The sequence below is a fragment of the Schistocerca serialis genome, chromosome 7 (genome assembly GCF_023864345.2).
Source record: "Schistocerca serialis cubense isolate TAMUIC-IGC-003099 chromosome 7, iqSchSeri2.2, whole genome shotgun sequence".
NCBI classification, from domain to species: domain Eukaryota; kingdom Metazoa; phylum Arthropoda; class Insecta; order Orthoptera; family Acrididae; genus Schistocerca; species Schistocerca serialis.
The window spans coordinates 52,405,877-52,432,890 of record NC_064644.1 but is presented as its reverse complement, the minus strand read 5'-3'; the positions used below and the strand labels follow the sequence as shown (position 1 = coordinate 52,432,890).

General features: G+C 43.8%; 1 non-coding gene across 1 annotated transcript; it reads right to left on the bottom strand.

Moving 5' to 3' along the window:
- Window positions 1-15,276: 15,276 nt before the first annotated feature.
- On the bottom strand, window positions 15,277-15,351 carry Trnat-cgu (transfer RNA threonine (anticodon CGU)). Its single transcript has one exon. It is a non-coding gene; the product is annotated as a tRNA-Thr (tRNA).
- Window positions 15,352-27,014: the final 11,663 nt, after the last annotated feature.

Sequence of the window (27,014 nt, the reverse complement as noted above, 5' to 3'; positions counted from 1 at the left end):
TGCCGTGGGATAAGCTCCATTCTGTAGCGACAGATGGTGCACCAGAAATGATCGGGCGTCACCAAGGTTTTGCCTCTCGTTTGAAAAATAAAAACTCAGGGAAGAATTCTGGAAAGACATTTTGACTCTTCATTGTTTTATTCACTAAGAGGCACTGTGTGCTGAAACAGTAGAGCTAGGTGGCGTAATGAAATATATCGTGAAGTGTGTGAATTTTGTACGCCGTCACGCAATGAATCATCGCCAATTCAAAGGATTCTTGAGAGATATTGAAGCGCAATATGGGGATATACCTTACCACAGTACAGTTCGTTGGCTGAGTCGGGGAAAAGTTCTTGATGTTTTCTTTGCCATTCGTGAGGAACTATCCCTTTTTCTCGAAATGAAAGGGGAAGAAATGCGTTGTCTGAATGATACAAAATGGATATCAGACCTGGCGTTCCTAGCTGACATAACTATGCATCTGAATAATTTAAATTTGTCATTGCAGGGCAAAGGGCAGCTAATCGTTGATATGCACGACCAGATCAAAGCGTTCATGGAAAAGTTATATTTATTTGACAGGCAGATGAGTAATGGACATTTAACGTTCTTCAATCATCGTGCTTCTTTAAAACTACTTGAAGATAATACTTTCGGCGATTACCAAGCAAAGTTAAAGCAGCTCATCACGTCGTTTGAAACACGATTCCGAGACCTCACTAGATTGGAAATGGAACTTAAGGTGTACAGCACTCCTTTTTTTTCATTTTCCCCCGATGACTGGTCATAGTCACTTCAATTGGAGATTGTTGATTTGCAAAATTCAACTTTGTTGAAAGAGAGGTACTACAACACGTTGGATTTGTCTCGATGGTATCGTTCATTACAGCAAAAAACATTTCCCAAGCTTCACAACAATGCCGCTCAGATCATGTGCATGTTTGGATCTACATATTCTTGTGAGCAGCTTTTCTCAGCAATTAAAACACTAAAAAGTAAGGAACGATCGTTTGTTCAGGGTGCAACAATGAAGGCCATCCTCCGCATTAACGCTGCGAACACTTTGACGCCTGATATTTCCGATCTTTTAACGAAAAGAAAATGTCAAGCTACAGAGACCCAATAAATTTAATATGCAATTCCTTGTAAAACAGTTGTTTCTTATTTATTTCCTGAACATCGTATTAGCAGCTAAGAGTATGAGGATGTCGATCTTGTAAGACGCAGCTGGCACATCAAAACGCTTGCCTTGCCGCCTGCCTCAGCCAGCCGTGCCACGTGCCGGCCCACTTGAATGGCCACAGCGAGCGACGCGGCTCCCTGGAGCAGGGAGCGCTCCGCGGCTCACAACGGAGCCGACGAGCTGGAACAGCCTGATCTAGATATTGTAGGGGTCAGTGAAGTAAAGTGGAAGGAAGACAAGGATTTCTGGTCAGATGAGTATCGGGTAATATCAACAGCAGCAGAAAATGGTATAACAGGTGTAGGATTCGTTATGAATAGGAAGGTAGGGTAGAGGGTGTGTTACTATGAACAGTTCAGTGACCGGGTTGTTCTTATCAGAATCAACAGCAGACCAACACCGACAACGATAGTTCAGGTATACATGCCGACGTCGCAAGCTGAAGATGAACAGATAGAGAAAGTGTATGAGGATATTGAAAGGGTAATGCAGTATGTAAAGGGGAACGAAAATCTAATAGTCATGGGCGACTGGAATGCAGTTGTAGGGGAAGGAGTAGAAGAAAAGGTTACAGGAGAACATGGGCTTGGGACAAGGAATGAAAGAGGAGAAAGACTAATTGAGTTCTGTAACAAGTTTCAGCTAGTAATAGCGAATACCTTGTTCAAGAATCACAAGAGGAGGAGGTATACTTGGAAAAGGCCGGGAGGTACGGGAAGATTTCAATTAGAATACATCATGGTCAGACAGAGATTCCGAAATCAGATACTGGATTGTAAGGCGTACCCAGGAGCAGATATAGACTCAGATCACAATATAGTAGTGATGAAGAGTAGGCTGAAGTTCAAGACATTAGTCAGGAAGAATCAAATGCGCATAGAAGTGGGATACGGAAGTACTAAGGAATGACGAGATACGTTTGAAGTTCTCTAACGCTATAGATACAGCAATAAGGAATAGCGCAGTAGGCAGTACAGTTGAAGAGGAATGGACATCTCTAAAAAGGGCCATCACAGAAGTTGGGAAGGAAAACATATGCACAAAGAAGGTCGCTGCGAAGAAACCATGGGTAACAGAAGAAATACTTCAGTTGATTGATGAAAGGAGGAAGTACAAAAATGTTCCGGAAAAATCAGGAATACGGAAATACAAGTCGCTGAGGCATGAAATAAATAGGAAGTGCAGGGAAGCTAAGACGAAACGGCTGCAGGAAAAATGTGAAGACATCGAAAAAGATATGATTGTCGGAAGGACAGACTCAGCATACAGGAAAGTCAAAACAACCTTTGGTGACATTAAAAGCAACGGTGGTAACATTAAGAGTGCAACGGGAATTCCACTGTTAAATGCAGAGGAGAAAGCAGATAGGTGGGAAGAATACATTGAAAGCCTCTATGAGGGTGAAGATTTGTCTGATGTGATAGAAGAAGAAACAGGAGTCGATTTAGAAGAGATAGGGGATCCATACCATCTGACTTTCGGAAAAGCATCATCCACACAATTCTGAAGATGGCAAGGGCTGACAAGTGCGAGAATTATCGCTCAATCGGCTTAACAGCTCATGCATCGAAGCTGCTTACAAGAATAATATACAGAAGAATGCAAAAGAAAATTGAGAATGCGCTAAGTGACGATCAGTTTGGCTTTAGGAAAAGTAAAGGGACGAGAGAGGCAATTCTGACGTTACGGTTAATAATGGAAGCAAGGCTAAAGAAAAATCAAGACACTTTCATAGGATTTGTCGACCTGGAAAAAGCGTTCGACAATATAAAATGGTGCAAGCTGTTCGAGGTTCTGAAAAATTTTGGGGTAAGCTATAGGGAGAGACGGGTCATATACAATATGTACAACAACCAAGAGGGAATAATAAGAGTGGACGATCAAGAACGAAGTGCTCGTACTAAGAAGGGTGTAAGACAAGGCTGTAGCCTTTCGCCCCTACTCTTCAATCTGTACATCGAGGAAGCAATGATGGAAATAAAAGAAAGGTTCAGGAGTGGAATTAAAATACAAGGTGAAAGGATATCAATGATACGATTCGCTGATGACATTGCTATCCTGAGTGGAAGTGAAGAAGAATTAAATGATCTGCTGAACGGAATGAACAGTCTAATGAGTACACAGTATGGTTTGAGAGTAAATCGGAGAAAGGCGAAGGTAATGAGAAGTAGTAGAAATGAGAACAGCGAGAAACTTAACATCAGGATTGATGGTCACGAAGTCAATGAAGCTAAGGAATTCTGCTACCTAGGCAGTAAAATAACCAATGACGGACGGAGCAAGGAGGACATCAAAAGCAGACTCGCTATGGCAAAAACGGCATTTCTGGCCAAGAGAAGTCTACTAATATCAAATACCGGCCTTAAACTGAGGAAGAAATTTCTGAGGATGTACGTCTGGAGTACAGCATTGCATGGTAGTGAAACATGGACTGTGGGAAAACCGGAGCAGAAGAAAATCGAATCATTTGAGATGTGGTGCTATAGACGAATGTTGAAAATTAGGTGGACTGATAAGGTAAGGAATGAGGAGGTTCTATGCAGAATCGGAGAGGAAAGGAATATGTTGAAAACACTGATAAGGAGAAGGGACAGGATGATTGGACATCTGCTAAGACATGAGGGAATGACCTCCATGGTGCTAGAGGGAGCTGTAGAGGGCAAAAACTGTAGAGGAAGACAGAGATTGGAATACGTCAAGCAAATAATTGAGGACGTAGGTTGCAAGTGCTACTCAGATGGAGAGGTTAGCACAGGAAAGGAATTCGTGGCGGGCCGCATCAAACCAGTCAGTAGACTGATGACCAAAAAAAAAAAAAGTCTAGGGACCGATGACCTCTGCATTCTGGTCCCTTAGGAGTTCTCAAACAGTTGAACATTCGTAAAATCGTGTTTAATAATTCCGCTGCAGTGGCACTGTCATCAGTAACATCGCCATTGCTATCACGCAGTGAATATATTGATTATTACTATTAAAAGGACGATCCCGCTGAATGTCGAGCTACTGTAAAACATCACCAATATTGAGGAATTCGCGTGCTTTTAAATTTGCATGCTTTTTTCGTTGCTCTTGCAACAGTGTTTGAACTGTTTTGTGTACCGTTGGGGATCAGTACCAGCCCTTATTAATTTACTTGATATGTGTATCTCAGTTGCCGTCTATACCACTTCTTTGCATTTCAACCGCATATGGTCTACTTACGTAGACTAGAAGGAGTGGAGACTGTCTCTTAGGCAGCTGTCAAACAATTTTTATTTTCTTTACTAACCAGATATATTTTGCTTTTATTTTTGGTGGATTTGGATGTTACGGTATTCAATCTTGCTACAAAGACCTTGTGGTGACTAATCCCTGCATCCGTTATGATTCTCCTTACTTGCTCAGGATTATTTTTTGTTGAGAAGTCAAGTATTTTTTCGCAAGCATTTACACTTAGACTGTTCTCCAGAAGTAATTGTTCAAAACAGTTTTCTGCATAGTATGCTGAACGATTTCGGACGACGTTTCTTTGTATACGACCTACTTTAAACATGTATTTTCGCCAACATACCGAGCGTAGCTACAATTTTATGAGCTGGGTACCTATTTGAAATGACACTCAAGCTTTCTTTGAATTATTCAGAAACTGTATCTTTTGAGTAGGAGGGGGGGTCTTAAAAGGAACCGACTGTTAATTTATTTCGGTTGTCAAGTGTAACCTCTACTCATGTTAAGAAACAAGAGCTACCTACTTCAGTTTCTCTATGAAGTAAACGTCGTCTAACAGCAGCAAACACTCCACCAACTGCTTTTAGTGTATGTTTTCTGAACACGGCTAGGTCCTTTGTAAACGTTTAGGTTGATTTTGTCTCTGGCTCTAACCAGATGTCCGTACATATATTTGAGCGTTAGTGACTTCCTTACACAATCGACTTGACTTGATTTACGATCCTGCACAGCGAAGTCGACAATATGTTTGTTGCACTGAGTTACTGAGATCAAGCTAGGCGTTTAGGCCCTCCTGAACCGATCGATCCATATTCACATGACAGGTGTGAGCATCAATTTGACTGAACGATAAAGAAAACAATCTTGTCAGGCCATAAGCCTCACACGTCAGTCAGGCACAAAACATTCTTATACGGACAGTCAACATTCAAATGCGATTTCTAAGTGGCAGATCCACTGAGTAATCTCTATCTGTATACAGAACGTTTGGGATTTTACATGCACCTACTTTATATACTTGTACCTGAGTGATCACTTGCGTACCCTATCAAGGAGTAGGACTTTTAGGATTTCTGCGCATCACCTACATCACCACAGTAGTTTTTATGCTCAGCAGTGTAGTTCTACTAAATAAAACTCGCCTTTTCTCACACTTTATTAAAGGCGACACTTTTCATAAGGTTAATCTTCAATAGCTAGGGGCCGACATCATTTCATAAAAAGTAGTCGGACACTTATTAATGGAGATTACTGTGGGGTATACCCACCGGTTGCAATTACAAAGGACTGAGCTCTCCAAGGGACACTTTCTAGGAGATATCTGAATGTCTGTGGGGAAATGACAACCCATTCTTCCTCACTACATGGATCCAGAGAAGGTCGCAATGATGGACGCTTGGATGTGGAGTGAAATCGACTTTCTAGTTCATACCGAAGGTTCAGGCCGGGAATCTGGGCAGACAAGTCCATTTCAGAAATTTTACTGTCCGCAGACCAATGCTTTTTAGATGCTGCTTTATGATCTGGAGCATTCATAGAAACAGTTATGTTCTCCAAACTTTTTCTCTAACATGTGCTGGTGACATGATATATAACCTAAGATGTACTGTTATTTCTGCAATAAAGGTCGCCACTCCGTCGAGCACCTCAAAGACGCCCTCGCATGTTTGATAATACTGCCAAACAGCCAATGTATTGACCGTCTGAGGGCGCTTTTGGACGTGTTGTCACTTTTAGAAATATTGACAAGCAGTTTTCATGGCCCCCAAAATATTCAGTTTATCGTCAACACGTACTGAACGTGTGACGTCAAGTATTGACGGTTTGACAATATTCTCCAATCTGAATTTGACAGAGCTTCATGAACCAGGCGCATGCTATTAGTGTGCACTGCCTATGTTTCCAATTCACCTTTGTGGATATCAAACCTGAGATGCAATTTTTTAAGTACCACTAGTCTTTTAACACAAGACAAGTTTAATAGACCTAGGTGAGGTAATCATAGTTTGTACCGGTACTGCTTTTGAATGGTGAACGCAGGATCTCTGACACAGCTTACTTCATTAATTTTGGAAAAGCACTTCCACTTCGAAAAATAAGTCATATATCTGCTAAATGCATGTCTGTTTCACAAAACTGTTATAAAACGTAAAAAATGCCTTATAAATACTTGGCAGGCTAATATCTTCACAGGTTTACATAGCATTTTATTAACTGTCTTTGCTGATATTGCAGGACATAACTTTGAGCATTCGAACGACCTACGTCTTGCCAGAAATTTCGAAGTTGCTTCTGTGACTGCAATTGGCTCTCTCTTTAACGTATTTTGTTTCTTTTTTTTATCTCGTTTCAACATTGATATCTTGTAAAATAATTTGTGAAATCTCTTGGATCATTGGTTCCGATTTATCAGTAAATTAACTTGTGACCAGTTGCTCCTTTTTTTCTCCAGCCGTTCCCTGACCCATTTCCTCTTCTTCGCTTCTCTCTGTTGCTCGTAAGCTACAGGTAACATACCTGCAACACACGATCGCTTTTGGGTATTCAACATCTTAACTTTGCAGAACCACGTTATCCACTGACAATTGTTGTCAATATTATTGATGGTGTGAGGTCGCTTCAATGTATTCATTGTCATACTAGTATTGTCAGTAATTATTGCCATTAAATATTGAACGTGGGCAGACCTCTTAAGATGCAGTGTTTATTGCTGATTCGCGAACATACTGTCCTAATTGTTCATGAGATTATTTTCGTTGCGTCCCTTTCTACACTCCTGGAAATTGAAATAAGAACACCGTGAATTCATTGTCCCAGGAAGGGGAAACTTTATTGACACATTCCTGGGGTCAGATACATCACATGATCACACTGACAGAACCACAGGCACATAGACACAGGCAACAGAGCATGCACAATGTCGGCACTAGTACAGTGTATATCCACCTTTCGCAGCAATACAGGCTGCTATTCTCCCATGGAGATGATCGTAGAGATGCTGGATGTAGTCCTGTGGAACGGCTTGCCATGCCATTTCCACCTGGCGCCTCAGTTGGACCAGCGTTCGTGCTGGACGTGCAGACCGCGTGAGACGACGCTTCATCCAGTCCCAACATGCTCAATGGGGGACAGATCCGGAGATCTTGCTGGCCAGGGTAGTTGACTTACACCTTCTAGAGCACGTTGGGTGGCACGGGATACATGCGGACGTGCATTGTCCTGTTGGAACAGCAAGTTCCCTTGCCGGTCTAGGAATGGTAGAACGATGGGTTCGATGACGGTTTGGATGTACCGTGCACTATTCAGTGTCCCCTCGACGATCACCAGTGGTGTACGGCCAGTGTAGGAGATCGCTCCCCACACCATGATGCCGGGTGTTGGCCCTGTGTGCCTCGGTCGTATGCAGTCCTGATTGTAGCGCTCACCTGCACGGCGCCAAACACGCATACGACCATCATTGGCACCAAGGCAGAAGCGACTCTCATCGCTGAAGACGACACGTCTCCATTCGCCCCTCCATTCACGCCTGTCGCGACACCACTGGAGGCGGGCTGCACGATGTTGGGGCGTGAGCGGAAGACGGCCTAACGGTGTGCGGGACCATAGCCCAGCTTCATGGAGACGGTTGCGAATGGTCCTCGCCGATACCCCAGGAGCAACAGTGTCCCTAATTTGCTGGGAAGTGGCGGTGCGGTCCCCTACGGCACTGCGTAGGATCCTACGGTCTTGGCGTGCATCCGTGCGTCGCTGCGGTCCAGTCCCAGGTCGACGGGCACGTGCACCTTCCGCCGACCACTGGCGACAACATCGATGTACTGTGGGCCAGGTGGCAGTGCATCACAAAGGCGGCTGGTTGGCGGGAAACGGGTAGAGGAATCTGTTTAAGAGAGACTTAAACTCAGGCTTTGTGCAAATGGTGGGGACGACATAAAACTCAGTGCATTCTTATGTTAGAAACTTGGACGATACGAGCAGAGATGCTGGCGCACCTGGTGAATGGAGGTAACAAGGAAGTCGCCAGATTCATATACTGCGTGGCAAAAACATATATTACAATGAAATGAACACCCTTAGCTGCTTACAGGCGTTGACATACGTTAACGGGGACAGAATGAAAATGTGTGCCCCGACCGGACTCGAACCCAGGATCTCCTGCTTACATGGCAGACGCTCTATCCATCTGAGCCAACGAGGACACAGAGGATAGCGCCTCCAGCGAAACCCACATTCTCAACGTATTGTCTCGCACTACATTCGTAGTGCCCCCGCCCATTATACTCAATACTCGCGGCATGTTGCCGATTCCCGTAAGACTTCAAGCACTGTTTGTGCATTCGCACAGAAGAAGAAGATGCTCAAGTGGTCGGTGAGCCTTAACTATATGTATATACTAAGATGGTATCTGTTCTTTCGGGCACGCCTACAGGGCCAACAGAACAGTCAAAAGGACAGATTCAGTGAGTAGAGGATAGTTCGATTGGTTCGTGCAATGTGGGGGCAGTTTACTTTTTTGAAAATTCGGCTAATGTAGCGACGATTTGAGGAAAGTGGCTGCGATTGTTTCCCCTCTTCTTCTTTAGGTCCGCCCATGGTGGAAAACTAAAGTCATTCTTGTGTAAGACTTGTGATTTGCACGTTGCGATGGAGCAATTCGGCGGTACGTCCACCCGGCCTCCCGCATGCCCACTATACGCCCTCGCTCAAAGTCCGTCAACTGCACATACGGTTCACGTCCACGCTGTCGCGGCATGCTACCAGTGTTAAAGACTGCGATGGAGCTCCGTATGCCACGGCAAACAGGCTGACACTGACGGCGGCGGTGCACAAATGCTGCGCAGCTAGCGCCATTCGACGGCCAACACCGCGGTTCCTGGTGTGTCCGCTGTGCCGTGCGTGTGATCATTGCTTGTACAGCCCTCTCGCAGTGTCCGGAGCAAGTATGGTGGGTCTGACACACCGGTGTCAATGTGTTCTTTTTTCCATTTCCAGGAGTGTATTAGTTAAGCATACGCTTTGGCTATATGAGTGCTCTTATACTAAACAGGTACTCAGTATTGTACAGTTGTAGTAACTAACTCTGATCTATTCGATGGTTCGCTCTCTCGTTCGTTTTTCTGTGTAAAAGTAATTTTAGTATCACACGACTACAACATGTCATTAGACAAGAATATAACTCCAGACTGCGGGATACAGAAAGAGACCGAGATATCATTCATTGTGTAGGCCGGCAGTATCAATAGTCGAAATATGAGCCGGAAAACAAATATTTTTTCTGAGACGTAATGTGAAAGTAATACCATTTTGCTAGACGGTTAGGGCCTCTTGCTGGAGCAATAAATGTTTCAGGTTTACTGCTAACATAAAGTAAGTGCTGATGACCAAAGTACATCTGATCTAATTTCAGTATTATTTCTCCAAAGTTTCTGTGTTTTGATTTATTTTATTATTGCTTTTCATTTTTTACATTTCTGCTGTTGTAAGCAGACATAGTAGTTTCCTTCTACAGCCATTTCCTTTTCCAGCGTCTGTAATGTATTTAAGTTATAATTCCGTTCTAAACATTCATTCACATATACAAACTTTACAGTACAAACGTGTTTTATATTAAGGCTTGAGAATAAACTTCTGTTACTATGGATATTTCTAGTTGTCCTACATGCTATTTCCTTCGTTCGAATGACTTTCTGTAGCAGAGATTTTTCTTAATAGTGTGACCAACCTATACTTACTCGTCTCATTACTTCCACCACTAAAATCCATCTTTTAATCATGTTGCGAATCTATTTAACGTTAAAAGTAGATTATTAAAATATGAGGCATATAGAAAATTTCCATTAGTGTATTCGGGAAGCATTTATGTTAGCGTGCAAAGTGGAGATATTTTATGTCTGCGTTTGTCAAATATAGCAGGGCAGGTTGAATGAACAAAGTCCACCACCTGCCAATTTGAAGGCGTGGTTAGTCTCTTCATGCAAAACCTAGAATCCCTACGTGGAGGATGACAAACTAGAAAGGATTGTGCCATGGCCGGGACTTGAAACCAGCTCTCCTGCATACTAGGTAGATGTGCGAGCTATCGCACTACCATATTTTTAATTATTAGAATGACTTGGCAACTATCATGACACTTCAGTAGGCCATAGTCAAATCATCATGTAACATAAGCTGCAAGTGGAAGAAAAAAACAATTATGATAACAGAATAATAAAAAAAACGAGAACGTAGCCGACAAACCGCTGCCAGGGTCACATGATAGATATCAACAATTATTTTTATGTGTTTTGCAGTAATTTTTAAAATTTTTTTGGTTTGTGTTTTCATTTATTTTTATAGTTTGTGATAGAATCTAAAAGTGGAAGGTAAACGAAACCAGATTACATTCGAAATAGCAAACTAAGAAAAATCCCAATTTGACTGCAAGAACTGAAGATGCAACATGTTGGCAAAGAGGTCTCGATATCGAGGCATACGCAAGCATGTCCAATAGGCAGTGGTCATGTACTGCATGAAGTTCGTGTGATCTTCCCCCTCGCGTTCCACAGCGTAATGAACCAAGTGTCCCAGTACCCACATAACGGTATGGGTTTTCGACCGTGAAAAAAGGAAGAATCTGGGCGTAATAAGATGTCCGTAGTGTATGCGGCCTCAGAAAATCGAGTAAGGAAGGCCAATTGTGACCCGATCGAAGACCAGTTTGCCATATGGCCTCCACACGTAAAGCGATATCGTATCGTATCTGGAGACCTACAACGACTATATATATCCGTGTCACTAAGCCCGGTACGGAAAAGTCGCTCGTTCATTGGAATCAAGTTATTTAATAACTTATACCACGAGGACGCTACGAGCATCGACAAAATAGGAATACTGATACTGAACGAAACTGTCGTCCAGGTTGTATGCGGCGATTCTCTTTCAACGCGGTTCGGGCAAGGAACTGCCTCCCATCGAGTCTTTAGGAATTTTGTGGCGAGGACAGTTCTCCATAAGATGTCAGCCCCTAAATAGCTTACTGCAAGATAGAAGTCACGAATGTGTTTTAACTGATAATTTGTGGGACCAGCATCAATAGGGAGTTCAAGACTAGTAGGACGGATACAGAGAAATAACTGAGACGTGAATGTGTGAGTTTCTAGACTCAGCGTCAAAACAGTACGTCTCATCTTGCGTCTTCCTTCATATATCAGTCAGACCCAACCCACCAAAGGAACCAGGCTTCGTTCTCTCCTCATACCGTAAGAGAAATATATGTCTCTTCCATAAGAAACGACAAGACAATTGCCGTGGTTTCTTCGCCATCATCGAGGGAAGCGGATAAACTTGGGTCATGTAAAGAGCTTTGCATGAAGCATACGTATCCAGTATTCGGAATTTCTGGAGCAGATTAAGAGAAAGCCTTTCATGCTCTAGTATCGCTTCCCTGAATTTTTTCCGTAAAAGACTTTCAGCTGAGTGTCGCCAGTTTCAGTGGACAACGATCAATGATGATTCCGAGAGACGTATGCCGATGCACCGCATTAGCCCATGGAACAACCGCGTCATCAGATCCTCGCAAGGGAAGAAGCGAGCATTTACCTTCATTAAGTTTTGCACCTGGACTCCGACAAAAATCATCGATTACAGCCTTCAGTTGAGATATCTCAGCAGGATAGCGAAGCAGAACCATCACGTCATCCGCGTATGCACGAACAGCTATAGTCCCGCCGGAAAGCGTCCAACCAGTCAGCTGGGGAAGTAGGGTCTCCTGAGACAACATAAACAAAGTAATTGACAGCGGACTTCCTTGAGGCACTCCCCTACCGATATTTATTGGGGGCGTCAGTTGTTGTTGTTGTTGTGGTCTTCAGTCCTGAGACTGGTTTGATGCAGCTCTCCATGCTACTCTATCCTGTGCAAGCTGCTTCATCTCCCAGTACCTACTGCAACCTACATCCTTCTGAATCTGCTTAGTGTATTCATCTCTTGGTCTCCCCCTATGATTTTTACCCTCCACGCTGCCCTCAAATACTAAATTGGTGATCCCTTGATGTCTCAGAACATGTCCTACCAACCGATCCCTTCTTCTGGTCAAGTTGTGCCACAAACTTCTTTCTCCCCAATCCTATTCAATACTTTCTCATTAGTTATGTGATCTACCCATCTAATCTTCAGCATTCTTCTGTAGCACCACATTTCAAAAGCTTCTATTCTCTTCTTGTCCAAACTATTTACCGTCCATGTTTCACTTCCATACATGGCTACACTCCATACAAATACTTTCAGAAATAACTTCCTGACACTTAAATCTATACTCGATGTTAACAAATTTCTCTTCTTCAGAAACGCTTTCCTTGCCATTGCCAGTCTACATTTTATATCCTCTCTACTTCGTCCATCATCAGTTATTTTGCTCCCCAAATAGCAAAACTCCTTTACTACTTTAAGTGTCTCATTTCCTAATCTAATACCCTCAGCATCATCCGACTTAACTCGACTACATTCCATTATCCTCGTTTTGCTTTTGTTGATGTCCATCTTATATCCTCCCTTCAAGACACCATCCATTCCGTTCAAATGCTCTTCCAAGTCCTTTGCTGTCTCTGACAGAATTACAATGTCATCGGCGAACCTCAAAGTTTTTATTTCTTCTGCATGGATTTTAATACCTACTCCAAATTTTTCTTTTGTTTCCTTTACTGCTTGCTCAATATAGAGATTGAATAACATCGGGGAGAGGCTACAACCCTGTCTTACTCCCTTCCCAACCACTGCTTCCCTTTCATGTCCCTCAACTCTTATAACTGCCATCTGGTTTCTGTACAAGTTGTAAATAGCCTTTCGCTCCCTGTATTTTACCCCTGCCACCTTTAGAATTTGAAAGAGAGTATTCCAGTCATCATTGTCAAAAGCTTTCTCTAAGTCTACAAATGCTAGAAACGTAGGTTTGCCTTTCCTTAATCTTTCTTCTAAGATAAGTCGTAAGGTCAGTATTGCCTCACGTGTTGCAGTATTTCTACGGAATCCAAACTGATCTTCCCCGAGGTCAGCTTCTACTAGTTTTTCCATTCGTCTGTAAAGAATTCGTGTTAGTACTTTGCAGCTGTGGCTTATTAAACTGATTGTTCGGTAATTTTCACATCTGTCAACACCTGCTTTCTTTGGGATTGGAATTATTATATTCTTCTTGAAGTCTGAGGGTATTTCGCCTGTTTCATACATCTTGCTCACCAGATGGTAGAGTTTTGTCAGGACTGGCTCTCCCAAGGCCGTCAGTAGTTCCAATGGAATGTTGTCTACTCCGGGGGCCTTGTTTCGACTCAGGTCCTTCAGTGCTCTGTCAAACTCTTCACGCAGTATCGTATCTCCCATTTCATCTTCATCTACATCCTCTTCCAATTCCATAATATTGTCCTCAAGTGCATCGCCCTTGTATAGACCCTCTATATACTTGCCATTAAATATCACCCAAGCCGAAATACCCGTGAACAGATTTGACAGAACTCGCCGTGTGTCAACTGTGAAACCAACTGCCTCCAGAATCCGAAGCAGAAAGTCGTGCTTAACACGATCAAATGTGTTATCGAAGTTTGGAAAAGCCAAGTCACAAGGAACGGACGTTACAGCAGCCACCGAACCCACGTCACGACACTCGACTATAGGGGTAAGAATGGTACAACTAGGTACGCAGCTTTGATGTTTTGCAACAATCGTCTCCACCAGAGCCAACATCTTACTGTTAACTGCTCTCGCCACAGTCTTATAAGTAAAGTTTAACAGTAATTGGGCAAAACCTATCAGGGGCAGCCGGTCCAGTGCGTTTCGGGATTAAAACAATTTTTTCTACTTAGAACGAGGTCGGCAATACCCTACCCTGTAACACTTCATTCAAAAGGGAGGTACAGGCAGCACCCAATAACGGCCAAAAGCGCACGTAAAATTCCTTGGAAAGTCCATCTAGACCGGGGGACTTTCCAGAAGGCGATCTCACGATAAGTTTGTAAACATCTCAGCTAAGAGCGTTTCATTAAGCTCAGGCGTAATTGTTGGGTTGAGTTGTTTGGGGAAGGAGCGAGGTCATCGGTTTCATCGGATTAGGGAAGGACGGGGAAGGAAGTCGGCCGTGCCCTTTCAAAGGAACCATCCCGGCATTTGCCTGGAGTGTCTCAGGGAAATCACGGAAAACCTAAATCAGTATTGCCGGACGCGATACTGAACCATCGTCCTCCCGAATGAGAATCCAGTGTGCTAGTCACTGCGCCACCTCGCTCTGTGGTGTAACTGACGTATCCAAGATGCTGACAAGTGGGTCGTACAAGATTTCACTAGACTCATCGATGTCGCAGTTGTCTACATAGTACTGGTGTAAGATACGTACTATAGCAGCTTGCGCCGTTATCGCATGTCCATCATTTGTCATGAGAGAATGAATACAAGCGCGTCGGCGACGGGTCTGATGAAAAAGCAAATTATATAAGGAAGTCAGTTCTTCCGTCACCAATGAACGCGGCTTCGGTCGGATTTTCAAACCTTCCATTTGTATTCTCTCTTCAAGGTCATAATTTTGCTTTTACACGCCTAACATCCGCAATTAGCAGAGTTGGCGTCATCCGAAGCAGCATAAAGTTCACGCAGGATGGAATAGTAATATTCATAAGTTCTCCCAAAGTATCGCAATTTGGCAGCACAGAAAAGTATCAAAGTTTGCCTGAGCCTCGGTTTTGCTAGCTGTGTCCACCAGTCAATGGTGGAAGAATATTTCCCAGTGGATCGTAGAGTACGCACCCACACGACTCTCATCACGTCATCGAGAGAGGGGTCAGGTAGGTGAACGACGTTCAACATCCACGGAGGGTGAAACAGAATGAGATTTTCACTCTGCAGCGGAGTGTGCGCTGATATGAAACTTCCTGGCAGATTAAAACTGTGTGCCCGACCGAGACTCGAACTCGGGACCTTTGCCTTACGCGGACAAGTGCTCTACCAACTGAGCTACCGAAGCACGACTCACGGCCGGTACTCACAGCTTTACTTCTGGCAGTACCTCGTCTCCTACCTTCCAAACTTTACAGAAGCTCTCCTGCGAACCTTGCAGAACTAGCACTCCTGAAAGAAAGGATGTAGCGGAGACATGGCTTAGCCACAGCCTGGGGGATGTTTCCAGAATGATATTTTCACTCTGCAGCGGAGTGTGCGCTGATATGAAACTTCCTGGCAGATTAAAACTGTGTGCCCGACCGAGACTCGAACTCGGGACCTTTGCCTTGGTCCCGAGTTCGAGTCTCGGTCGGGCACACAGTTTTAATCTGCCAGGAAGTTTCGTTTGAGGGTGAAACAGTTTGACTTGTTGCCATTCAAGGTTGAGAGTTATGGCGACAGCACAGTGATCCTTAAAGGAAGCTGGGATGACTTCTACATTAAGAATGCTTCGCTCAGGCAGTCTGATAAGTGAAACCTATCTAACCTCCTACTAGAAATAGCAGTAAAGTGGGTAAATTTAACTAAAGTAGGATATTTACAGATGCAGACGTCTTTCAGTCGTAAGGAGCGGACAAATTTATGTAATTCACTTGGGAAATTAAAATTAGGAGACAGATCTGGAGGACACAATACACAGTTAAAATCACCATCCAACATAATACGCGGAGGACTGTTACGCAACAAATAAACAATATCCTCTTTATAAAAACGCGTATGATCCACATCGCGACCAGTGCCAGAAGGGCCATATAAAAGAACCAAGGTAAGATTAAAAGGTTGAAATCTATGCCCCTGCCAGAACGCAACATTTCCACTCCAGCAATAGGAATGCCTTCGCGAAAGACTAAGGCGATCCCCGTAGAATATTCGGGTGCTACATTCAAGATCATGCGAAAACCAGGTAAAGAGGAATTACTAAATAAGACCTCCTGTAGGAAAACTACGTGCGCACGTGAATCATAAATGAACTGACGCAGTGAAGCCAATCGCAATTCTGAGTCCACACGATTAACGTTTAAGAAATGGAACGCTAAGGCTTGGGTCATTCATCACAGCTGGACATGGATATAAGGAACCGGCCAGCCGGTGTGGCCGAGCGGTTCTAGGCGCAACAGTCTGGAACCGCGCGACCGCTACGGTTGCAGGTTCGAATCCTGCGTCGGGCATGGATGTGTGTGATGTCCTTTGGTTAGCTAGGTTTAAATAGTTCTAAGTTCTAGGTGACTGATGACCTTAGAAGTTAAGTCCCATAGTGGTCAGAGCCATTTGAACCATTTGTAAGGAACCTTCGAGTAGAAATAGGTAGAGAGCTGCGAGTCAAGGTCCATTGCGGGATCCACAGAGAAATCAGCCATTGGGGGACCAGAACTCCCGTCATCGCAACCTTTTTTCTTAGATTTCTTGAGTGCCACCGCACGGTCATGTTGGATGCGCTGTTTCTGTCGCTACGTGGGATGGCGGCCTCTGCAGACGGAAGTGTGGGAGGCGTCATAGGTAAAGCGTCCTGCCCTCCATACCTAGGGCCATGTTATGCAGTTCCAGTCACTAAGGCGGAAGCATTCTGTGGAACTATCAATACAGCAGGTAATACTAGGTCGCTAATTATATTCTCCTCGGTAGTTGCTGTAGTCGGCAAATGCAGGAAGTCGTGGGGGTCTGAAGAAGAAGGAACGTGAGGACATTGCATCGTCTCAGACTGTAATGGAGGACACAGAGACGAAGGGGACGGGGGTGGGGGACTCAGCTCCCTCTCCACAACAGGCAGCTCAGGGGGAGCCACTTCGCGAGCGGGAGGTATGTTGGAGGTAACTTCTTCGCCACTCAGCAGGGAGGTATCGTAGCATCGAGAGGAGCAGGGGACACAGTCGATGCTGAGGAGGTTGGCACAGAAGGCACAGCCAAATTCTCACCATCACCATCCTGAGCGACGTCGCCTGTTCGTTACCGTTATAGTTTCTATCCCGGCGCCAACAGAATTCTGAACCTGTCGCTCGGGTAAAGGCGAAAACTCATTGACACTTTTTTCAGAACCGACAGTTTGTTCATTATAATCCGAAGGAAAAGTATGGCCGACGGCGGGAGAGGAAGGAACAAGGTCAGCAACCGTCAATTTACAACGCCGCACTAATGAGGGCTTTAATACAAAATCCTTCCGCGAGACAATTAGACTGAGCGCTCCACTTTCATTACATAGGAGATAGTTCCCTCTTCACCAGTATACGTGACACGGACGCGGTAACCGCACACTTGTCAATGTCATGGAATATTGCGTTTGACATGCATTTCCACGGAACGAATTCCACTATAACACTATAATCCGTGTTGAGTAGACCAGCGTTCACGACGGACGTTTTTCACTTTACCGTTTGGAGTCAATATATCCTTTAGAAAGTTGTCATCAACTTCCGGCGGGAGGTTGAACACTCGAACATTGGTATATTCGATTTCAGCATCTGCGAGTGACACCATACCGACGTAAATATTGCGTTGCTTGAACGGGACTTTGAGAACCATGTCACGAAGTACTCTTTCAACGTGAAGGGGATCCATAAATTTCACGTAACACACGTACTTGAGCCGGCCGAAGTGGCCGTGCGGTTAAAGGCGCTGCAGTCTGGAACCGCAAGACCGCTACGGTCGCAGGTTCGAATCCTGCCTCGGGCATGGATGTTTGTGATGTCCTTAGGCTAGTTAGGTTTAACTAGTTCTAAGTTCTAGGGGACTAATGACGTCAGCAGTTGAGTCCCATAGTGCTCAGAGCCATTTATGAACACGTACTTGACTGCATCAAAATAAGCAGTGTGGACCTGATCAGAGTTCACATGAATTGTATCGACAAGCCAATCGTGGATTTCTAGAGATGCGGGCTCCACGTGTTGTGTTGTTTTTATCGAAAGCAAAGCTCACAGTACCTTTTCGTGGCAAACACGTGGAACCCATGGTAGCCATAGCGGAGCGGCCGACGCCGCTGCAAGTAGACGAACAGAAACAGACAGTAAAGGCGGAGCGGAGGCGCTACGACTCACTCGGCAGACAGAACAACACTAACGAGGGAAACTTCACACAAGTGACGCTGCGGCAAGTGAAATAAATAAGAACCTTCCCACTCGGCGTTGGAAGCGGAACTGAAGTGCTACATCTGCAAAGATCGATGCCCTCTTTGACACAATCTTCAATTCACAGCTACAGCCATAACACTACTGCCTAGTAAGTAGCAGACCGGGGGTCAAGTCCAAGCTATGGCACAAACTCTAATTCATTGCTTCAGCTTCTGTCCTTATAGTTAAAGTAGAGACTCACATGTTTCCCTAGAAATGTTATTCCATGTGATAAATTTTGTAATTATTAGCGTTTTCTTATGTAGTGCAGTCTTCTTGCCAATAAACAGAGTTTGAGTTCTCAAAAACGACTTTCTTTTACGTACAAATCAACTTCTTGATTCATAGCAAATTTCAAATATTCCGTCGTGTGTGTATTGCACTTTACACCACATGCAGCAACAGATTGTTTCTGACGAGAAGAAATTCAGAGTAAGGTATTTATCTCTAGCTGCTGCATCTGCTGATTTGTATTTGCTTCCAAGAATATCAGTACTCCAGACACAAAAGTAGTATACAGAGCAGGATGTCAGTCACTTTTATTTCAGGGCACATCTCCCTTTGAATTCTTGAGCACACAATGTGTAGCCAGGACTGTCAGGTGTCCTGTTAGGAAGTAGATTAATTTTCAGTGTAATTTCAAACAGTTACTATCTTCCGAGTAGAACAGTAATTTATTTTTTTGGATATTCAAAGTCAAACATTGCACTTCATTTCACGCAACATTCGTAATGTACTTCGGTACTGAGTTTTAGTTACATAGTTTCCATTTTGCACACAATTAGTTTCTTTTCAAATTTAATTATATTAATTTTTTGTTTCAAATTTTGCATTTTGCGAAGTTTAAAGTTCTATTTCACGACACTGTTCGTATACGCAACACAGGGCCAACCAAGAGTCGGTTTTACTCAGCAGCTGAATACGATATCCAAAGCAGACGTCACATGAGGAGAAAGTTTTTGAAATCAATATATTCAGTTCTCTCACATACAGACAATTGTTATAGAAAGCGTACAATCTCATGTTCTCAATGTCTTAGATTGCGAATTATAGGTTGGTTGGTTGGTTGGTTTGTTGGGGGAAGGAGACCAGACAGCGAGGTCATCGGTCTCATCAGATTAGGGAACGATGGGGAAGGAAGTCGGCCGTGCCCTTTGAAAGGAACCATCCCGGCATTTGCCTGGAGCGAGTTAGGGAAATCACGGAAAACCTAAATCAGGATGGCCGGACGCGGGATTGAACCGTCGTCCTCCCGAATGCGAATTATACACAAATCTTAGGGCTCTGGAGCAGATGAAGCGTGCTTCGAGTGCTAAATTTCTCGTCTGCCACAACTCCCTAAGTGCTCTTCACTCTGTACAACACTTGTACCCGGCGGGAGACCCTGGGCGCCATTTTCCACTTACAAAGGATGGGGAAGGAAGTGACTTTCTGCTGGGTTCCAGGACACATTGCCAAGGAAAAGAATGAAGAAAGGATGTAGTGACCCATCTATTGTACCATCCCCTTTCATGCTATCACATCGTTGTTGATGTACAGAGACATGCATCGATGAGAAGAGAGTGGCTGGAAGTGACAGACAACAATCTGCATTTGTTAAAGTCCTTAACTCTGCCATGGCGTACCTCCTTGCAGCCATGCAGACGACACGATGCCGTACACAGTCGTCCTCGCATTGGACACAGCTCTCTGGCAAGGCATTTTGCTCCAGCGACAGGACCCTGCAGTGTGTGGTGCTTGTGCCGTACGATGCATCGCATTTAGTAGACAGTTTTTTTTTTTTTTCAGGAAAGGGGGCAGTAGTTCATTTGCCGGACGATTCGCCCTCTATTTTAACTGAAAATGACACGGTTGTGTCATAATTTATGTAAAATTTCGGTTTGGTCCCTAAAATTTTAAAGCGACTTTTTTAATGCGTTCTCATTGTAGCTAGGTCATTCGCATTTTTTGTAAATGCTCAACCAAGTACATATTCCTGAGAGTATTTCCTCTTATCTTACTTGTGTTTTAATTGATATAATAGAACATCTGACCAAATTAATGCTATGCACAGCATGTGAATTATAGTATGAGTGTAAGGATTATCGTGTGTAATACTGTAAGAGAATGACTACAGATGCTTTTTACTTCTTTTACCACACTCTCTGCTTTTCGCAACATACGTTTGACCTAATTTCCTTTGGATGCTGATAACGGCTAAACCACACATACATACACAGACGCGTGCGCGCACACACACACACACACACACACACACACACACACACACACACACACACGAACACGAATTCTGCGCCAAAGATCCCTTTAAAGTAGAAGACTTTAAGTGTCAACTTAATTACTGTTTACAGAGAGTACCAACTTCTACGACATTTCGCCATTGTGTTTCACGTCCTTTGACTAGTAAACTGAAGGCCGTAAGAGAAGCGACGGCCGTGATAGTCTGCCGCCGGTTATTAGTAAGTCAAGAAAAATAAGGTGAGAACGGTGGCAACATGCAGTAGAAGTAATATTCCATGTCTTCCATCTTTACAGATGCAGCATGGCCTCACTGGCAAGTGCGTAACAAAAGATTTTTGCAATTATCTCTCCAGATTATTTACATCATTACCTGTTATTTACAAATTTTTCGTTATCATTGTTATTAAAATCAATTTGTAGGGTAATTATTACTTACATTTAATCGTTGTACCTCAATGGTGTGTCCTCCTCAAGGGAAGTGGTTGCCTCGTGGCCTAGCATACTTGCATTACATATGAGTCCACAGCAGTTTTAAGTGAAAAGCTTCCAAATACAGTGACCTTACTTTCTGATACCTCTATCTCTGGTGGCAAAAGGAACTAACGGAGTAACTTCTCGTCCAAGCTTCTCATTACCATAAAAGGCTAGTGTAAGTTATAATAACGTGTTTCACAACAGATAAACTGACTGGGGTTTTAACAGCACTTTAAGTTTGTGCCAATCCAGCGACAAGCAGGTGATCAAGCCTCAATTACTTATAAGAAGCTTAAAAACTGAGTTGCAACTGTGAAGAGAGAATAATGAGAAATTGAAGTGTCCAACTTCTTTGAGTTCCTCCACAAACAAATAACAGTGATGAGCAGCGAGGAATTCTGTTCCGTAGTCTCGACCTTTTTCTTTTGCTTAACAGAGGAAGAGGCAGATGTTTCAAAGCGAAATAATTCTTGAGGTGAAATGAATTCCTGAGACAAAGTCTTAATGGATTCCGTGGAGGTAAGAAACCACAAAGAAGAATCCGGTTCCCTCGCTGGCTGCGCCCTGGCCGCCGCCTTATCAAAAACTCTCGGCCTCCCCCACCGCTGATATTATTACCTTAACAAGGGGCCTAATAGCAAGAGGGCTTTTAACATTTTCCTCCAGTAAAGCAAATGATCTCATTAGGGTTAATGGGTACACAGATTGTTTTTGCTTGGTCGTTCTGCTGCAGGGCAAGATGCTTGACACAATCTTTAGGCGTGGCTTGTCTTTGTTCTCTAAGATCAGTAACGACCAGACACTAAAGAGGAAATTTTGCTGTATCACCCTGACCCCTCAGGCCCAAAGCATTATCTCAGTTTGCGTGTGTTGTGTAGGAATTTTCATATTTAAATCGAAATAATTTAAGTCAGATAATCAAACGTGAGTGTAGGCGAAGGTGGGGTAAAACAAGCAATATAAGGTAAATTAATTTTTCACCAAACGATGGATACGCATTTTGAATTTATGTATTCTACAGTATATCTTAGACATTCACAAGTAAAAATCAATCGGACACATATGCTTTTTCCTGACGTCTTACATAGAGGGTACTTTTCCCGAAAACTGGTCACTGGAGACATATTTATTCCGAAAGTGGTTGGCAACACTCCTTCGGCTCCGTTTCACGTCACAGGCCTGGCGTTTTCCTTAAATGTCAATCAAGATCTGTTCTTGGACTGAACTGACAATGTTTCCATTCGCAGTATAAGTATGATGAGCAGAATCAAATTATTTTTGCTGTACCATTTTAAGCACAACAGAAAACTTGTGTGGGTTCACCTAGTTAAAATTTTATCCTCTAACCATTGTGGTTGCCTTCCTGAGACAAATACGAGGAGCATTCAGTAGGTAATGCAACACTTTGTTTCAGAAAGCAGGTTGGTTTTATTCTGGATTCCAGTACACTGTATTAGTCCCCACTCTTTTGGCTACAAATCCCTATTTTTCAACATAATCTCTGTTCAGTGCCACGGTTTTAGGCCACCTTACTGGCAGGTGCTGTATTCCTGCACGGTACAACTCTCGTGGTTGACGTCGGAGCCATAGACTTGTGGCATCAAGAACCACATCATCATCCACTTACTGCTCCCATGGTGTGCATCCTTCATTGGGCCTAACAGATCGGAATGTGCGAGATCTGGGCTGTATGGTGGAGGAGGAAGAGGAGGCCAGTGGAGTGTTGTGAGCTCCTCTTGGGTACACAGATTTGTGTGAGGCGTTACTCTGTCATGGAGAAGGAGAAATTCGTTTCCATTTCTCTGATGACGGACACACTGAAGGCGATTCCTCAATTTCCTGTGAGTATCACAATGCGCTTCAGAGTGGATTGTTGCGCAGTGAGCGAGGACATCAAACAGAATAATCCCTTCAGAGTCACAGCAGATCGTCACCGACTGAGTGGGCTGTGAACTTTTCTTGAGAGGAGAGGTGGTGTGGTGCCCCTGCATAGACTGTCTTTTTGTTTCCAGTTCGAAGTGATGAACCCATGTTTCATAACGAGTAACAATGTTGGACAAAAAGATTGTCACGATCAGCCTCGTGGCACGCGAACAGTTACGCAGAGATGGTCTTTCGTTGCTCTTTATGGTCTTCTGAAACAAGGCGAGGGATCCACACACACTGGGATACTCCAACTGGTGCACGAGTGTGTCAGCACTACCAACAGAAATGTGCATTGTGCAGCCAGGTGTTTGTGATCCGTCGATCATCTTGAGTGAGAGTGTCCACACGTTCCAAAATCGTAGGACTCACAGCTGTATCCGACTGGTCGGCGCGCAGGAGATTGGACACTTTCGCGTGACCTTGTTGCGATGATGACGGACGCTGCGTCAACCGACTCACCGCGCTTCTGTTCGCTCTCAGGTCTCCGTAGATATTCTGCAAGCGCCTATGAGTATGTGCGAGGCTGTGAATTTCAGTCAAAAGAAACTCAACGACAACTCTATGCTTGGAACGCCGATCCGTTACAGACAGCATTTTGGAGGCGACGTACAGTGCCGCCGCCTGCCAGAACAACACTCCACCGATGCCCCACCAAAAATTCCGATTTTTAACAGAAACTGACCCAGAAAAAAGTGTTACGTAACTTACTGGACGCTCTTCGTATTAGGGTACTGTCTTTGCTAGCTATCTCTGATTCTTTATTGAATTAATAAGGTATTTCTTTCTACTCTACAAACTGGATTGCTAGTATCCATGGATCTAAATTCGCTTTTACATTTCCAAAATATAGAGGATGATTTCTAGTTTCTGTTCTTTATTGGACATTCTCCATAAGCTTCCCACAGTCTGTTTACCATCTACACCATCACCGTTTTTTTCCCTAGAACTCTTTGGTATATTGCCTCGAACATGAAATTGCTTTGCTGCTGCAGAAAAAGGTATTTTTGTGTTCTTCAGCACGTCAGTCGCATTTTCCATTGCAAAAGTGACCTCTGTTTCTTGGTCGCATTTCCGGACGTATTCTTTAGGCGTCTTGACCCACAATATCTCAAACAATATCAAGTAGCAGCAGCATTTAGTTTTCCGTCGGAGTTTTGTATTCGTCCAAACACACCAGAACGGAGAAGAATAGAATGACAGATCATATATCTGTATATAAAAGGACTTAGAAGTTAATCTGTAGCACTATGCGACGTGAATGGAAGTAACTAACTCTTACTGGGATAAACGAATTAAAAATGAGCTGCTCGAAAAAGTAAACAACTTGCCCAATTTTCCCGACAGGTAGTGTGCCCACATTTCCCTATCGGACGCCATGCCGCCGTTAGTCGTTCACAGACGAAAACATGAAACTGAAAGATACCACAAGGAACTACATTACTGTGAGCAAAAAGATGTTATATTAAGCACTGATATTGTGAAATAGTATTACTCTCCACTTAAATGAGGTAACAAGAATAACATAAACGGCTTATCTTACATCAGATGACTCATAACCAGGTAAGGTTTCACTAGAAAATGACGGAATAGGCCTCCTCTGTCAAACTAACCGAAAGCAATGATGGTGTATATTACAACTAGACTGACCATTTCCCCGGTAGACAGCAGCACATATGCAATGGTCACTTTTCTCTCCCTGGACTCTTTGCCCAACCATCCTCTACATGTGTGACTTGATGATGTTTGTCAGTTCCCCAGAAGAAACTTATTTTATATACATCCCTTCAGTTGCAACAAGCGGACCATCATGACTAAGGTTGAGCCCCATGTCAACTTCAACTAAGCTACACAAGTAGATACTGTAATAACACGGACTGAATTGCTTTAGTTATTTGAAACCCAAGAGTTGCTTAATGGATTCATCTGCATCTCCGTTCATGTTGCAATACACTCACTTAATAACTTAAGTTCAGACAGCTGAGAATGGCGAATATGCAGATTAATTAAAGAATGATTAGGAAATAAAGGACATAGAAGCGTTGGAAATTCAGAAATTCAGTGGACTGTGGCCAGTGTTATGTGTAGACACAAAGTTAACCAGTCAGTTGATCCTACCTGCTATGTTACTTTCCATTCTGACTGTCTCACATGATCGTTATCATTATTAGACAAGAGAATGCTGGTCTGTCTGTTCGCTGTGTCGTTCACACGGACTATTGGTTCTAGCTCTTTTTCGATACTTCGCTGCCTAAACATTTAACGCAGTTTTGATTATGCTTTCATTCTCCCATTTGTATGACAATCACGCACTCCATACGAAGCCAATAAACTTGCTATATCTGTTTATGCCACGCTTGTTATGTTCCACTACTTGCTTACAGAAACCCAGAAAAATGTTTATTTTTTGGAGCGCAAATTCAAGTACTCTTCGTCATTTGAACTACATTTTCGTGTATACTCTAACCAAAGCTTCCTTGTATACAACCCCTTTTAAAGTCATTAGTTTCGGGCCTCTCTCTTTACATCAGACCCTAAACTACACTACTGGTCATTAAAATTCATACACCAAGAAGAAATGCAGATGATAAACAGGTCTTCATTGGACAAATACATTATACTATAACTGACATGCGATTACATTTTCACACGATTTGGGTGCACCGATCCTGAGAAATCAGTACCCAGAACAACCACCTCTGGCCGTAATAACGGCCTTGATACGCCTGGGCATTGAGTCAAACTGAGCTTGGATGACGTGTGCAGGTACAGCTGCCCATGCAGCTTTAACACGATACCACAGTTCATCAAAAGTAGTAACTGGCGTATTTTCACTAGCCAGTTGCTAGGCCACCATTGACCAGACGTTTTCAATTGATGAGAGATCTGGAGAATGTGCTGGCCAGGGCAGCAGTCAAACATTTTCTGTATCCAGAAAGGCCCGTACAGGTCCTGCAACATGCGGTTGTGAATTATCCTGCTGAAATGTAGGGTTTGGCAAGGATCGAATGAAGGGTAGAGCCACGTATCGTAACACATCTGAAATGTAACGTCCACTGTTCAACGTGCCGTCAATGCGAACAAGAGATGACCCAGACGTGTAACGAATGGCACCCCATACCATCACGCCGTGTGATACGCCAGTATGGCGATGACGAATACACGCTTCCAATGTGCGTTCACCGCGATGTCGCCAAACACGGATGCAACCATTATGATGCTGTAAACAGAACCTGGATTCATCCGAAAAAATGAAATCTTGCCATTCGTGCACCCAGATTCGTCGTTGAGTACACCATCGCAGATGTTTCTGTCTGTGATGCAGCGTCAAGGGTAATCACAGCCATGGTCTCCGAGCTGATAATCCATGCTGCTCCAAACGTCGTCGAACTATTCGTGCAGATGGTTGTTGTCTTGTAAACGTCCCCATCTGTTGACTCAGGGATCGAGACGTGGCTGCACGATCCGTTACATCCATGCGGATAAGATGCCTGGCATCTCGATTGCTAGTGATACGAGGCCGTTGGGATCCAGCACGGCGTTCCGTCCTACCCTCCTGAAACCACCAATTACATATTCTGCTAACAGTCATTAGATCTTGACCAATGCGAGCAGCAATGTCGCGATACGATAAACTGCAATCGCGATAGGCTACAATCCGTCCTTCATCAAGGTCGGAAACATGATGGTACGCATTTCTCCTCCTTACACGAGGCATCACAACAACGTTTCACCAGGCAACGCCGGTCCACTGCTGTCTGTGTATGAGAAATCGGTTGGAAGCTTTCCTCATGTCTGAACGTTGTAGGTGTCGCCACCAGAGCCAACCTTATGTGAATGCTCTGAAAAGCTAATCATTCGCATATCACAGCATCTTCTTCCTGTCGGTTAAATTTCGCGTCTGTTGCAGGTCATCTTCACGGTGTAGCAATTTTAATGGCCAGTAGTGT